This window comes from Formica exsecta, unplaced genomic scaffold (assembly GCF_003651465.1).
Source record: "Formica exsecta isolate Colony F162 unplaced genomic scaffold, ASM365146v1 scaffold262, whole genome shotgun sequence".
NCBI lineage: Eukaryota > Metazoa > Arthropoda > Insecta > Hymenoptera > Formicidae > Formica > Formica exsecta.
In genome coordinates this window covers 264880-281646 of record NW_021849885.1, presented here as the reverse complement: position 1 = coordinate 281646, position 16767 = coordinate 264880, and the positions used below count along the sequence as shown (strand labels likewise).

Below are 16767 nucleotides of genomic sequence, written 5' to 3'. Positions count from 1 at the left end.
ATCAAACTGAATATCCGCAACGGAAGCTCTCTGAAACGGTCCCAAGTTCGCCGAACGCGCACGAAACGCGAATCGTGATAGCGAAGATAGAGATTGGGCGGAGTATCAGACTATCTGAGAGATATATCTCGACTTTCAATCGCGCTTCGCCGAGCCTTGTGCCGATATAACAATATACTGGCACGTACAATTTCCAGCATCCCTAGACACTTTAACTACGCACAATATATCCTTAGGAATTAACATTCATACTTAAATAAAATATTATAGATTTCACAATAAAGGGAAAGAGAGGAGGAGGCGACCTCGAGGGCGAACGAGTGCGCGAGAGGTCGCTGGTATTTCCAATTTCACAGAGCGTGGGTTAACGAGACCCACGAGGGGCGAAGAGAAGTTAGGGCGACCACCCTGCGTAACTCCCCTGCCCACCGCCAAAACTGACGCCGACGGGTCGGGCATATAGCGTTCTCGTTCCCGGCGCGTCCCTTTAAACGCGCCTGCTACCTCGATGCACCCTCTCCTCCCCCTCCTCCCTCCCCGCGCGGTTGGGGGTTCCGGCACATTACCTTCGCTGATTACCAAGGCCCGCCCCGCGGAGTATGTCACCCAGTCGCCCCCGAGACACATACCTTCCGGAGTGCGGCGACCCTTTCGCAGGTACGGCCACTACGCATCCGTCGAGATAAACAGCGTCTAAAAAAAATCGAGACGAGAGCTAACGTGTTCGGATGTTCGAGAGAATCGAGTGTTTGACTTGTTATGGCCGTTCGATATATCTCAAGTCGTAGATGTAATGTGTAATTTGATGATAATATTTGAAATGGGAATAATACATGAAAATAATAATATTTCATTTGCATCGATGTGTATAATGTTAAAAAAATAAGAGACTAATGAAGGAATGTACAATAATAACATAATTCAATTTTCTTCGAAATTGTTGCTTTGTGTGTAATATTTAGTGCAAAAAGAATTTTTATATTGCAGAGCAGCGCAGAAATTGAATCTGTCGTCGAGTCCGCATCGGAGACGACGTTCCGGCGACGAAAACATCGGATCTGACGAGCTGCCCATTTTTCCCAATGGATACGCCGCGCTCCTTCTCAAGTCACCACCTCCGGCACCGCCTGCCCTTCTCAGGAGGATAGGTGTAAAGGAGCTCACCGGAGTCGGGAAGGTAAGCTCTTATCGATATCGCAGCCTCGGGGGCGCAGACGACGAAGAGAGTTTCGGTCGCTATTCTGGAAAATACCCGACCATGAATTTCTCCAAACGATCGGTTCTATCACGGCGACGCGACGATGGAATCCATACGGACGTTTTTCATCTGGACATTTAACCTACCATACTTGGGTTTCTTATATAAAATTATAGCAGAGAAAATTTCGATATAAAATAAATATAAGAATATAAAAGATATAAAATAAAATAATCGGATTTTATATTTAAAATTATTTAAGTCCCCAAAAAGATAAATTCTCTGAAAAAAAAAAAACGATGAGACGTTATTTATCAATATTTAAAAAATGTTTGATCTAGGAAGAAAGAGGCGAACAGATGCTAGATCTAAAATTAATTAGCCAAAATCACGCGATGAGCCGGATAATCTAGAAATTCATTTTCCGTGATTACATAAAAAAGACTATTTTCGTTCGGATTAATCAAATACGTGAACGAACGCGCTCTCGCATGTATAACAATGTCTGCTCCTGGATAGGATTTCCGCGTAGTTTAATCGGGACAAGAGAGCCCGCAGCGTGCAAACCTTCGCCTAGCCGTCTGATCCGGAAGCACGGTCGACTTCCGCTCGTTTCGTTTGCGCGGCGCTTACCGTAAATCCGTGGCCGTTCAATTCCACCACAGGAGGGGAAGGAGAAGAACGTAGGCCCCCGTAGCTATCCAGCGGAATTTCCGTCTTATGTGCACGCTATCCCCTGGCGTACATGTATGCGGGCGAAAACAATCACGACATGCGCGGGTGACGTCTTTGATATACACAAGTGTATATGTAACGCGCGCGCGTCCGCCAGCCAGGGTGAAAATATACGTGTATAAAACGCGGGAATAAAGTTTACTCTAATCAATATGCTAAGAATATATCATGCGTTCTTACATGATAAATATTATAGTCTTTAATTCTTCATACAAGTAAATGAATCGATGATGTGAGAAAAATCGTTTACATATTTTTTATCACATATCACTTTTTAATTCTGGATATTTATTGAATAATATCCACTAAAACTGATTTACGAGTAAGTGCAGTATTAAGTCTTGCATAATAATTATGCGATAATATTATACGATAATTATTATCGTATGATTAAAGTGAATTATAAATGTGACACATCTCGTGCATCCATTAATTATTGCTCGATCGTGCGTTCCCAGACGATGCTGCACACGTTTGGATCCACGCTCTGGAGAAAGAACGTGTGCGCGTAACAAATCTTCGTACAGGCGTGCAATTTGAAATGCAGATGAGCGTCTCGCGCCACTATAAGCCGTCCGTTGCCATCCCCTGCCCTTCCTACGCCACTAGGCTACAACCCTTTCGCCGTTTCCATTCGCTGTTCCAGAGGACGGGCGTCGAATATCCGGTTCAAACTATCAAACTGAATATCCGCAACGGAAGCTCTCTGAAACGGTCCCAAGTTCGCCGAACGCGCACGAAACGCGAATCGTGATAGCGAAGATAGAGATTGGGCGGAGTATCAGACTATCTGAGAGATATATCTCGACTTTCAATCGCGCTTCGCCGAGCCTTGTGCCGATATAACAATATACTGGCACGTACAATTTCCAGCATCCCTAGACACTTTAACTACGCACAATATATCCTTAGGAATTAACATTCATACTTAAATAAAATATTATAGATTTCACAATAAAAATTGCATAGAGTACTTGAAAAATAAGAGAATAAATATAATATCTGTAAAAGAGCGATAAAAAATGCAAAATTCATCATTTACAAAGATTTTGCTTTCCAAAATTTTAGCGAAACTTTTTTTTGTCAAATATTGAAAAAAAAATATTACGTATATAACAATACGTGACAAGTGATAAACGAATGGATTGCTTTTTAGAACATTCCTGATTATTACATTATTATTATTTCATTCAAGTATCGATTTTACGGCGAAAGACGGTATTTAATTGTACCCTGTACGGTGGTTACATAACAAGCATGCGTGATAGAGTGGAATGGGGTTTGATCAGTATGTTGATGAAGATGAAGTCGGACGAAACGAACCGAGCTGTGCCTATGTAATCTCCAGAGTGTACAAACGCGGTACGCTTAAATATTTGCGCGAGGGATAACAGCGAGGATCGCACGGCGACGACAAAACGATTTGGCCGGTCTGAGCGTAACCGTCCGTATCTCCTGGCGCGGGAAATGCGTTCCGTAAGCGCGCGGAAAAGAGGCACGCGACATGATGAAGAGCAAATTTCCCCGCGGTACTTAATTATGATCGAGTTACACGGGACGTGTAAGGTCCGCGTTAAACTTTAGAAGTATCTTTGCAAACTTGAAATCGGCTCTTGCCTCGCGAAAAGTTAAACTAGAATGTAACCAGAGTTAGATACATACTTAAAAATTGAAATAAATTTTGCTTCAATTAATTTTCTCTCACATTCAAAATGTAATTAAATCAAATTTGATTTTTTAACGTATTTTGACATGTAAATAAAAAGTAGTTTTAAATGATGTTGATATAGCGTTTCATAAATATACATATTTTGTTAGCATTATGAACAATTTAACTGTTTCTTTCCAAGATATAAATTAGACAAAAATTATTCCATTCATTAATTTACGTCGGAATTGTTGATTATCGTGCGATGGTTTTGCTCTTCGACAACGACGAACGTTTGATTTTCTTGTGGTCGGAGAGCAGCGGTTCGGAGAGGATCCTAAGGGAGCTTAACGCGGTCGGGTCTTAGAAATTCCGGTGAAGCATAGGGTACAGTATAGTATTACATGAAAGGGATGCTCGTTACGTTTCGAGAGGTGCGTCCCCAACGGAATAAAAGCTGGCGGCTGCACCGATAGCGCAGACGGCGATCCGACGGAATTGTTTTTCGAATTAATTTGTCAGAAATAACGGCTTATTGTTTACCGACGGGCGGATTAATTAAAGTAGAGGCAGCGACTGCGGAAAGATACGGAGGTAAAGCGTCGCCGTTCCTACGGTAAACCAGCCATATTGTTACGCGAAGAACTTTGTCGGAAGGGAAGTCGTTCACTTTTCCACTCCTCTCGTTTCCTTCGCGCGGCGTCCTCTGAAAGGGAATATCCTTCAGTGGGAAATAAAGTTTGCCCACTGAAAGCATCCGCGCTAAGCGCGTTTGACTCGCATTAATTAACGGGCTTCTCCGCAATCTGATGTCGACTCTTTGGATTTCGGTTTATTCTACCCCTCGATTATTCGCATACTATTCCATAATTTCTTACGCGAGGAAAGTGAGAAATTTTCGCAAACTTCTTATAGTTATATAGTTTATGCAAACTGGACGGAAAAAAGTTTGTTGTGACTATAACATAATTTATAACGCATTTTATTTCGCTTATTAATATTTTATCACGTATTCAATTCAGCTTAATTTTTTCAATAACTTTATACGATCCTGTCCTCATCAAATATTGGAATTATAATTATATAATATTTAAATTTTTCTTCCCAAACATTCCCTAGAGATATTCGACGAGTAGCTTGAATGCCGCTCTACAAATTTTTCCACTGATGCTTGGCGCATCAGACTCACAGTATCTCCGAATTATCTATATACGCGGTTTCATAAATAGATCCCGACTTACTGCTGGTAATTATCGCTTTCACGACAAGCGGTGAAATCGCGTACACGTGGGGGTTGCTTTGCGAGGGGTCTGTTGGATATTTAGTGTCCTCGCCGGCAGAAAGAGAGAGAGAGAGACCCAAGTTAAAGCCGTCTACGCAAAATGGAGGCTGAACGCGGTGCTTTACCTCGGCTTCTCTCTCGTTTAGAAGACGAGTCGTCTGCAGTTACGAGTGGCCGCTCGCTCGTCCCTAAGCTCGCTCGCGTTTCAGCGCGTTTTGCCGGAACGTCAGAGAGACTTTAGAGCGCCCACAATCCCCGTCCCCCTTCCTATCTCCGTTTCTGTTTCTGGCGGTACTTTCGGCCCGCTCTGTCCGGCTTCCAATTTAGAGCTCGGACTATCGCGGCGTGTCATTTCAACCAGAGACGCAACAAAGCTGCAATATTATCCCAATAGCGGCTCAGATATCTCAACGCGAGCATCATACGGAGGGAAGGTACGCGAATAGACTTGTTTCAATTGTGAAATAGGACATTACAATACACCAGACAGATAATGAACTTCCATAAATATTTCTTGACTTGAAATTAATGGGACAAAGATTAAATATTGCTTCAAATTTGGAGATATATTTAATTTTCATCTCTTTGTTTCTCTCCATGTTTTCCTTTAGATTCTTCTTTAAAACCATCAATTTTATATACATCTATCCAATGTTGTATATTTTTCCTATTTAAAAGTTTATTTGTTTTTTGTATTTAATATAAGTTTTTCTTATATGCAGTTAATTTTTACGATAGTAAAAAGATATATAATTTTAAAATATTAAGGTAATAGTTGCTATCTATAAATTTTAATCAAATGTTTAATTATCGGATAAATTCGATATAACCCAAATAATAATTTCATATATTCAGAATTTTGTTTGCTCATGTTTATACTATATTATCGATACGGAAATTATTTGATCACACACTATAGCTGATAGGCTCACTGCAATCAAATCCCACAATTCGTTTCCGCGTTCAGATTACTTCTGCTATCAGACCAGCCGTCCAGAGTCGAGATCGAATTTTATGAAAGAGGAGATGCGACCGGAAAAAGGTCACTTGTATCGCGAGTCAATCGGATATGTCCAAAGATGCGAGGGTGGCAAATTTATGAGAAAAAATTTTCTACGCAATACACACAAAGTCATAGAAACTTTTCCGAAAGATTATTCCCTTAATTTAAGAGAAGATTGATGAACTGTAGCTTCATAATATCTAAAAATAAATATTTTTCGCATTTCACGCTAAACGAGTTTTCCGTAAGTACTTGTGTGTCTTTCCTCTCCGATATATGTACTTAAACTTTATCGAAAATAAGATGAAGAGTTATATTATATCAATTTTTTAATAAAGAGAAAATGTACACATAAAAACTATAAGATGTCTTTTATATATACGAAATCATGATTCATAAGATTTCATGCAAAATTTCAAATATTTTCCAATTACACATAACTATCTGTAATTTACCAAAAATGTATCTTATATGAATAAATTATTAATAATGTGAGAGAAATTGTTGCATGCTTTTTGATACTTTGCATAATAATCGGAGTATATGAATCGCTCGGTGATGTTGGTTGTCGATAAAAATCAGCATCGCAGAGATCAATTTCGCGTGGACGCCCGCAGTGTGCTTAATAACGATATATTAGGAAAAATCTCCGCGGAATCTTTTATTTCTATCATGACGCGGACGCACGCGAGGATCGATCGCTGTTATTTCGATGCCCCAGAGACAGTGGCGCAAGAAAACATGCGCAATTTCATTTCGAGGAAGCTGCTGACCAGAACTCGTCGCGGTCAGCGGTTTGAACGTCCTACGCGTTTGCCGAGCTTTATTGAAATGTCCGGTCTTAGGCCCCCTTTCAGCCACGACCGCGTCGTTACGAGCAAGACGAAAGGGAAGTCGGTCGCCCTAGACACCCTTTCTGACCCTAGAATACCTAATGAGGACCTCTGATTTTACCCAGACACCCGGACAGATCGGACCTTGCGCCTTGAATCCTAGCCAATCGCGAGTAGCATTAAATAGGAGATCGAGTTTGGAGTTCATTATTCATTATAGTAGTCTTTGTACAAATTTATGTGATAGCGCTTTTCCGATGAAGATAAAAGATATGAATAGAAATTAACCCTTTCATACTCGAATTTTTATTACTAAACAAGAAAACTAAAGTATTCGAGAACAATTCCATATAAATATTATCTTTTGTGAAAACTTTTTCAAATATTTTAATAGATCATTATTCCAATTTTAACTTTTAAAATATGATTAGCTAAAACTAACACACACACACCACAAAAATATTTTCTCTTTCATTGCTATTAATATAAAATTCATAAAATATGAAATCTATATACAAACTTTTGCGAAAATAGTAGATATCTTTCTGTTTGAATTTGCACTTAAAATGTGGATTATACCGAGATAATTGATTTCGTGATCAAGATTTATTACTCAAATTATTATGATATAAAAATTTCTTCGCGCCGTCCTTCGCACATCCTTTATTGCATGATGCGATCGTGATGTGTCCTTGCTAATTTCATTTTCCGAGCGTGCTACTCTAATACGCGGCGATAACAAGGTTCTGCCGACGGGGTTATTTTAATAATGAATTAATCTAGGAGGCATTATACAGGCGCCAGGAAGGGGCAGGGGTATTTGTGGACAGTCCATGGGGACCATCGGACCACGTGGGCCACGTGGTATCCGCAGGATAATTGGAGGTCACTGCGGTTTTAGGGACTCCTCGAGTCCCTCGCGAACTATTCTGGAGGAACACCCAAATACGGACCACGTTCGACGGGTTGACTCGCATAATTATCCGGATTTCCGTTTCGATTTGCTATGCAGTAATTAAGAAATAGCGGCTATGGTGATATACTGCGCAGACCGCGGCGTTATTGTCAAGCGATTAAACGCATTTCACGACTACATTTGTACGATGGCAATTTATGGATTCGCAAATATGTTAGATTAAATCGAATTAAATCTCAAGATCTTTATTTATTAATTTCTTATTTAAATTTGTGAAAAAAATACAAATTTAATATATTATATAAAAAGAGATATATTTTTAAGATAGCAAAAACATAAAAGTAATTTTTTCATATATTTTTTCATTTTGTATTTTTATCATAATTTCTGTATTAAGTATTTTAATATATTGATATGATTATTATGCTTTATTCAAATATTTGAACAAATTATATTTATGGGAGCAGCAAAATTTTTTTTCAGTTTTATAAACATATATATCTACTTTATATATTTTCAATCTCTAAAGAATATCAATTTGCGTTTTTATTGTAATAATCTGGTTGCTATATTTGTAATATACTAAATGCGACTATAACACATGATCTATAAACGTTCCGAAGATGGTCCGAGTGGCGTTTAATTAACGAAAGGGCTTTAATTGAATAGAAGAGAGAAAATCAAATTAGCGGTGGAAGGAAACTACCAGTAAAGAGAAGATACGAGAAAAACCGTTTTGCTGTTAGCTGCCAGTATTATCGATTTGTGTTTTTTTTTTTTTTTTTCGAATGCTTCCACCACAAGAGGAACTCGCTGCGATTAATGTTCTCTTACCCAGCTGTATCCTGTTACGTGTTATTTATAATTCGTCTAATGATTTCATTCAATTAATCGACCATCAAGTGCAAGTTTCTGATTATATCGAAAATAGATTTATTAACGTTGTATTATTTATATTTCGTATTCCTTGTAATACTATAATGTAATTACAGTATTTGTTTAATTAAAGCCCTTCCTGCGTCTTCTTTCCGGTACGCATTTGGCGCGCGTAAAATCCACTGGGACGAATATTTCAAAATGAATTCCTGTTTAATTCAGCGACCGAGAAACCATTCTCTCGTGGATCGTCACTGCGCTAAATAAACCAATTAATAATTATCACATGAGCCCGTATCGCAGTCAATTCTGATTCCATCATCATGTTGATAATATTGATGATAAATGATAAGAGTGGAATATTGATAAAGAGTATATATATATCTGTATTCCTATAAAAATATTTATATCTGTTTTTCTAAAAAATTTTGCTTTGTGCAAACGGTTTGATTTTTTTAAAGAATAATATTATAAAATAAATATTAGAGAATAATGTCAGAAATATATTCGTAATTATTTCGATTTGGCATTTCGAGTGCCATACACATGCCCGCGAGCTTGCACTATTGTATATTAATATCCTGATGTAAATTATTCGTAATTACATTTGATTAAACCGTTTATAAACAAGATCACTGTTTAGATTATATAGATATTATTATTAAGCCGACGTATTCGTTGAAATACGCGTGATTACATTAATTGTATGCATTATTATCTTTCCTTTTCTAATAAATCGACAATGTGACGCGTTGATAACTCTTCTAATTGTCATCGGAAGATATCAAAGTTAATACGAAATCATAGTTAAATTATTAGAAGAAATTCGCGTGCATAATACGCTACTGCGCATTGCCTTATATAGCATAGAATTCTAGCAATCGCTATTGATATACATTCAGAAGCTTATTTAGTGATTTGCAAATGCGAAACGTATTTGCGCATTCAGAGAGCTAAATTCCAGTCCAAGCGCATTAGTTCTTCGGTCTTTGTGTCCTGGGATCGACTGCGCCCACGATGCTCATTTCCGGGGTCACCGTCATAATTACACGTTCTAAGCGACTTAACGAGCATCGGTACTATTAAATATACCACCAGGTACCATCCCGCTATCCCAAGATTAACTTGGGCTAAATGCGTGTAAGTTACGTCGCCGGGGCCACTTTGCCTAAATAGCGAATCCATTAGTGTCTGTTTAGCGTAAGTTAGCTGAGCGACGTCGATAAATTAGTATTTGTGGGTGATTTTGCTTCGCGATAAATGCATAATTCCCTGGGTTTGCATCCGGCAGGTAAATGCATATTTCGACAAACTATATGCGATAATTATTTCGTAAAGAGAGAGAGAGAGAGAGAAAAAGAGGAGGATGTGTGAATAATTAAATAATTTCTCTTACAGAATTATATTTATATCGTAATTCTAACGATTTAGAGACATTTTCAGATTTTCCGAGATGTATTATTTTTGTATAAAGCAGAAAATAAATATCTCCCTCCTCACAAAAAAGGTATTTACATTAATAAAAAATTGCATATAAATAACAGAAATTATTTTTAACGAATTTTAAATCGATGACAGTAATCGGTGTTGCTTCGGAATTGAAGTGCAATTTTGCGCATTGGATTTTTGCTTCTTCCTCTTTTTTTTTTCTTTCTTTTTTATAACGTATGTGCTTACTTCACGTGCAATCCGAAAGAGTTACTTTCGGCACGAGCAATGAATCGGTCTGCCCACTTTCTGTTTGCTCAGTTGAATATCTCGGTGTAAACGGGTTATGCTATGGAACGGGAGCGTGCGTCCCGTTCTCTGGGGGCCTGCACCGCGTCGGACCCTATCGAGGAAACGTTGTTTAATTTCGGTGAACACGCTCATTCCGCGTCTGGTGCTTCCGCCGTTTCGCACTGCAGACAATCCGTTTGGGAGCCAATGTAAGGAGAAGAAATCTCTTTGCTAGTTTTACATATCATGATGCTGATACTTTGCATCACACATTATCACCCTCAATACAAAGATTAACTAGATAAATTTCTCTTTTGCCAAAAAAATTTAGTTTTATATCCTTTTTATAATAAATTCTAATCTATTTTTTTTGCAGAAAATTTAATGTTTTTTTTAAATACATTTTTTTATATTCTTAAGCTGGTCATGTCAATTTTTTTTTTTGATAGGACATGTTGGGGCGTATAAAAAAATAGACGGATGTATAGATACATGCGCTTTATATTTTAGATTTATAATATTTAACATAAAGTTTTATTTTAATCTAAAGTAGACGATTTATATTATCATAAAGTGCATCATATGAGGCAGGTGTATTCTCTTTCTGAGAATCTTCGGCCAATATAATGAACGGTAATTTTTAATGAGACTCGAAATCTCTCTCAAAAATACACTTGCAAGCAGAAAAAATAGCTAAAGGTGTAAATTGTCACAAGCATTCGGCCTTTCGATAACCGCGATTCCCAAGAGTTTCTTTCGATTTCTCTTGAGAACGCGGTGGCTGCGGGGTGACAGTGCCGCTTTAATAAATGTTCCTGACGCGCGGTCGGCAGGGGTACAAATCGCCTGGAACCGCAGACACAATGCTTAGTAATGGCGGCTGACGGTTCGCACAACGGGTCCCCCCATCGTGGCAGGTTCCCCAGGTTGCTATATCTCGCGCGATGCCCATTCGTTATGTTTCACGGGTACCGTTGCCGCCAGCGGTCCGTCGTTGCGCGCGCGCGCGCGCCTGCACGATCACTGCGATTTGATTTCGGCGCAAATCGACGGACAAACGACCGTAATTAATCTAGGCCGTCGGCCTGCGGCGCGCCCGCCAGGTGTTCAACGAGCGGGTCTATCGGAAACATCATCGTGTTGATACCTTAACACGGCATTGCTTGTAATTCGAAAATATCAATCCAGATAACTACGAGACAGCTAATTTGAATCTATAAATATAAAAATTGAGGAAACCTAAGAAATCTCTTATCAAGAAACAAATGTTAAAATGTCCTTTCAATATTTTTGCGTGTATATATAGTTAGATTTTTATATTTGATAATTAATAATATCTTCAACAGTTTTTGTTTTTGTAATTCAAAATTATATAGCTATAATACACATACATATAAAAACTCCTTTTTTATTATAGAAGTTTTTATTCAATTATTTTCTTAATTAAATGTAAGGCAAGCATTCAGAAACTTGAACGACGACAAACGAAATATGCATATAAATCGTTTTTCTATATTTTTTTTGCTCTTGATATATTCGAATAATTTTCTTTTAAATTTAGAAATTTTATTCAGTGCTCGATCTTGCAAATGTGATATATTTCGCTCGAGGCTAACGTTATTGACATTTATTCTCGCGTGTGGAGCACGTTGGATTTTGCAAAGAGTCTAGACGCGACTGAAATTCTGAATAAACAATGTCGTCGATGTTCACACGAGCTAGTCCGGAATCCTTGAAGGATTCATGCGCGACTGGTATCTGCTCTCGCATTCTCTTTGAATTTGTCTCTTTATGGTAGTGCAGAGTCGCATATTGCCTCGGCAAGCCTTGGCAAGAACTTTATTACACTGTGCAAATGCTAGCCGATGTTCTGCGGAAAGATGGTCGAGTCTCCAAAGACACGTATGAAATATACAAAATCAATCTCAGAACGCATACGTTCCCGGCAGACACGTGCGACAAAGTTGGCGGAATCGAGTTTTACAGATCTGTTTATAACGACGGTGAGGAGATGTGATCTCGCGAAACGTGAGAGCTATAGTATCGAATGATGAAAACGAGTTTATAGGTAAGTTCCTGTTGCAATATTGCTTTTGGAATCTATCGCTGCGACTCGCTGGAGCGCGGGCCGCAACTTCATTTCCTTCTCTCTTCGGCTTTTGATCCCATATTACGTGCTGCGAATTTATTGGAGAATAAATTGATCTCGCTCGACTCCGACCGCGATAGTTTACGAACTTACAATCTCTTGTTTCCATGCGGTTTGCTCGATTCTATCGCCGATACACGTTTGCTTGAAATTAAATATTTTGAAGTGAGAAAAACACAATATGCCAGCATTTTTTTAATGTTATCAATATAATATTAATTGCTTTATCAAGCATATAAACATCGAGAAATTAAGATTGCGACTAAAAAGAAAAAAAAATATATATTAGAGACAAAATTAAAATAATGTTTTAGTAAAAATGATTTTTCTTTTATCAATCTCATTATTAGTTTGCAGTAAAAAGAATGATGAAATCAAAACAGTTGGAAGTTAGTCTGGAAAATTCTTTGTATGTATTCGTATTAAATCTGAAGAACCTGCTGATTTACCGGATACATAAGGTTCGGTTAGCTGGAAAATTAATAGTCTACTGGTAGAAATCGAAACGAGCCTGGACAAACGTGCCAAAAGAACAGAGGGCTGCGAGGTGAGTGCACGCGAGGGGGTGGCGGCGAACGGGCGGGAGGGAGACAACGGAACGGAGGGAAAATTGCGTCGCGAACGAGTAACACGAGTCGTTAGTGGCTAATCCGCCATAGGGGACGAAGGGGACACGTTTCGAACCAGCAGTGGCGTGCACCAACCCTTTCCCGGATTGAGCGCGGGCTCAAGAGTTGCGCGAAAACAAGAGGACGGTTTTTTGGGGCTCGCGAGAGGAGGATTTAGTTCCGTAGATGAATGACGAGGAGAGGGCGAGGAACAGAGAGGAAACGCGTTGAGGGCCCGGCCAAAAGGGCACGAACCGGTACTGGATGGCGGGAGCTTTCTGTTGATTCAAGTGGGCACGTGATAAAAATGACAATGATGAGTTAATGCAATAACTGTGTACCTTCCGACCCTCATTCGGCTGGTGCCGCACGCATACATCTGTGCCGTATCGTCCGTGTGCAATCGTGCGCGTAACGCACGCACACAACGACAACGATGGGATGATCGGACCGCGACGACGGCGATGCGCCGGTATAATTTTCGGGGAGAGAAGTTCCTGGACGGGCGCGGACGATGATAAAGGCGGCGCGTTAATTACCAATATGAGGTTCAAATTTACGTGACTATCATGCCGCAAGTTGAATTAACAACAGTAACGTATCCAAGGCGGAGAAATTGACTTTAGTAATGTGCGAGCAAGTGACAGGTAGATAAAAGTTAATAAAGATATATATATCAGCTACTTTTTATTTTTATTTCGTTTAATATTATCTTAAGGCTAGAAACATATTATTTATATAATAAATGCTATGTAGAAAGTTATATTTTTCATTCATTAGAACTCTTTAAAGACGAATTGGTTTATATATATATTTTTTCTCGTAAAAATTTTTGCCGTTCGCACTTCTTTTTATATATCCTTAATTTTTATAATAATCATTTCAATTGGTACATCTCAATTGAAAATTTTATCAAAATCCTAAAATTGAGAATAAGATTTTATTATATATTTAGATTTTAATATCCAAGTTTCTAAAAAAATTAACCCTTCATCTTTAATTCTTTATAATTTATATATAAAGTCCGTAGTTAATGTTCTTTGACGTTATCTAAAAATATGTTGTATGAAATCTCTATCTTTTGATCATATCAGATTTATCATAGACAGATCAGTATCGTGCGAAATTCACGACAGAACGATATATTACATGTTAAACAAATTGATTGCCAGACATTTCTCGATATATATACGCGCATCCATTTCGCTACTGAATTCAAGCAGACTAGCCTTTGTAGAAGCAGATTAGGGTGGAACGAATGATCGCTATTGCCGATGGAAAATGTATTCCTGGTATTTAGCGGCGGCCGTTGCCAATTTACCTCGTGCGCACGATAAACCCAGCTGAACGGGATTAATGCCCGGCAACGGTTCCCCTCAGAGTCCAGCCTCGTCCATGTCACTTTGCTAAGGATATTCTTTGTATGACTGCAAGTTTCTCTTCCTTCAGCGTTCTGGCTATAAACTAGTCCCTTACAATATTGAAACGCATCGCGATTCAGAAAACGTGCTGCAAATACAAAGTTTCAAAATACCAGCCAGATCTTTATTCGACTTCTATTTTCGTTGTACGATGCAAATCTTGATTTAGCGGTTATATAAAAAAAACAATGTTTTAATAAATGAAAAGTTATATTCGTTTTTGAAATGCTTATATTGGTACATTCATAAAATTAGAAACGCATATAAATAAGAAGGATATTTTTACATTATCGTATAAAGGTTTTTCAATATATTCTCAAATAGAGAATTGTAAATAATTTGATTAAAAAATGCGATAGGATCAAAATAAGAAAATTGAAATTTTAGCTTTATTAATTTGGTAAAGGATCTTAAAATAAAAGATATGACACAAGAGACACATCTAAGAGTCTTAAAATAAAAGATATGACAAGATATACATATCTAAAAGAGAGATAATTATTTTAATAAGTATATTATTAATACAGTTATTTTGAAGCCTTTTTTATGAAATCAAGAAAATCTCTAATTTTCTTTCACATACATACACATCTAATTTTCAAAATATTCTTATCATTTGTCCAGTACTGCATAATATTTACGTTTCGCAAATCACATAGTTCAAATGAAATTAATAAAAGGCTAGAATAAAGTTTGATTATTTGCTTATTTTAAAAGCAATGAAGCATTGAACACTAAAAAAAAAGTTATTGGTTACGTGTAATAGAACAGATTAACGTAAATACATACATACACATCTAATTTTCAAAATATTCTTATCATTTGTCCAGTACTGCATAATATTTACGTTTCGCAAATCACATAGTTCAAATGAAATTAATAAAAGGCTAGAATAAAGTTTGATTATTTGCTTATTTTAAAAGCAATGAAGCATTGAATACTAAAAAAAAGTTATTGGTTACGTGTAATAGAACAGATTAACGTAAATCGATTTTGTGACCAATTTAGCCCGAAATACGTTACACTGGAGTTCAAGAAACTCTCGCGATCCTTCGTGAGAAGATGTCATCGACCTCGGTATCGCGCATGTGATTCAAGTATTTATAAGCGTTTATTTGCGTAATAGCTTTTTCATTTAAATTGCAAAAGATTTATCAGCTACCAAGTTACTCTCCTGTACCACTCGCGCTGTTAACTACCATCATCCGGAGTGACATAGCGACCGTTTGGTTTTCGTGGCTTGTGGATATTTTCGGAGTTAATTGGCTAATGAATAGATAAACATTGCGTCGGTTTGCATCTCGCTGCATAATTAATCCATCTTCGTTAACCTAGCATTCTCACCACGGGAAATCAAATTTACCTAATACGACAAGTTAGCACCGTTACACATCCGTTTTTCTAATTGTTAGTTATGTCATTCATTCTTTGATGAAAATTCCAGAACAATGGAGGTTGAAATATGATTTGATAGAGGCAGTGATAAATGAATATTTTTAAGCGTTGATAAGAAACAATGTTTTTCTTTAATCTTTTATGCGAATTAATTTAGTGAGTGTTTCAGTTTTTCAAAATTGTCGAATAAAATCTAAATACATAGTTGAAAATTCTGTTTAGTTCATAGATATATTTATATCTTAAGTACAATATACTATTATCCTAGAAATAAAATAGACATATTATATCAAAATTATTTACACAAAAATACCTAATAAACATAGTTTATTGAAATTTTCTTTAATTTATCTGTGAATCTGTTAATTAAAAAGCTAAGTGACATAATCCAGATAACATAAATCGTGAAAACGTGTAAGAAACATTAAGATGTCTTTTAGAGCTGGAAGAAGAGAAATAATGTTTAAGAATTATACCGTCTAAAATTTCCCTCCCAGAGATAAACGAATTAACGAAATATGTGGAAGAAATACGAGTCAGGTTTCACAACGTTCTCAGGAGTGCAACGAATTTCATATGAGGGCACGTAACACTTTCCACGTTGGTATTCGCGTTAGCACGAATTGCGCTATCTCCGGTGCGATATTGCCATTAGAGGTGCAGAGACACGGCGGATAATTGAACGGCGTGCGAGTACCAAGGAAGCGAGTCGCGGTCGTTAGGCGGATGCTTCATCGCGCTCGTATCCGGGGTCGTATCGTTAGTACACGCACGTCGCGCTCACAGGTAAACGTATTATACACTCCTTCGTGAGCTCGTCGTCGGGAGAGACGCGGCTTCATTCCCTGCAGTCGCGAAATTAGATGCACGCGAATTAAATAAAACAACGTCCGATTCAACGTAATGAGTTGACGGAAGTAAGCAATATCCGTTCAATTCGATAAAGATGTGGAAAAATCAATTGGACTAATTTATAATAATAAA

General features: G+C 37.7%; 1 protein-coding gene across 1 annotated transcript in view; it reads left to right on the top strand.

Moving 5' to 3' along the window:
* Positions 1–1063: 1063 nt before the first annotated feature.
* LOC115236907 (kinesin-like protein CG14535) overlaps positions 1064–16767 on the top strand; it is a 110306-nt gene continuing 94602 nt past the window's right edge. Inside the window, exon 1 of the mRNA XM_029809639.1 lies at positions 1064–1177. The gene's annotated coding sequence lies outside the window, so the exon portion shown is untranslated. The remainder of the gene's footprint in view (positions 1178–16767) is intronic.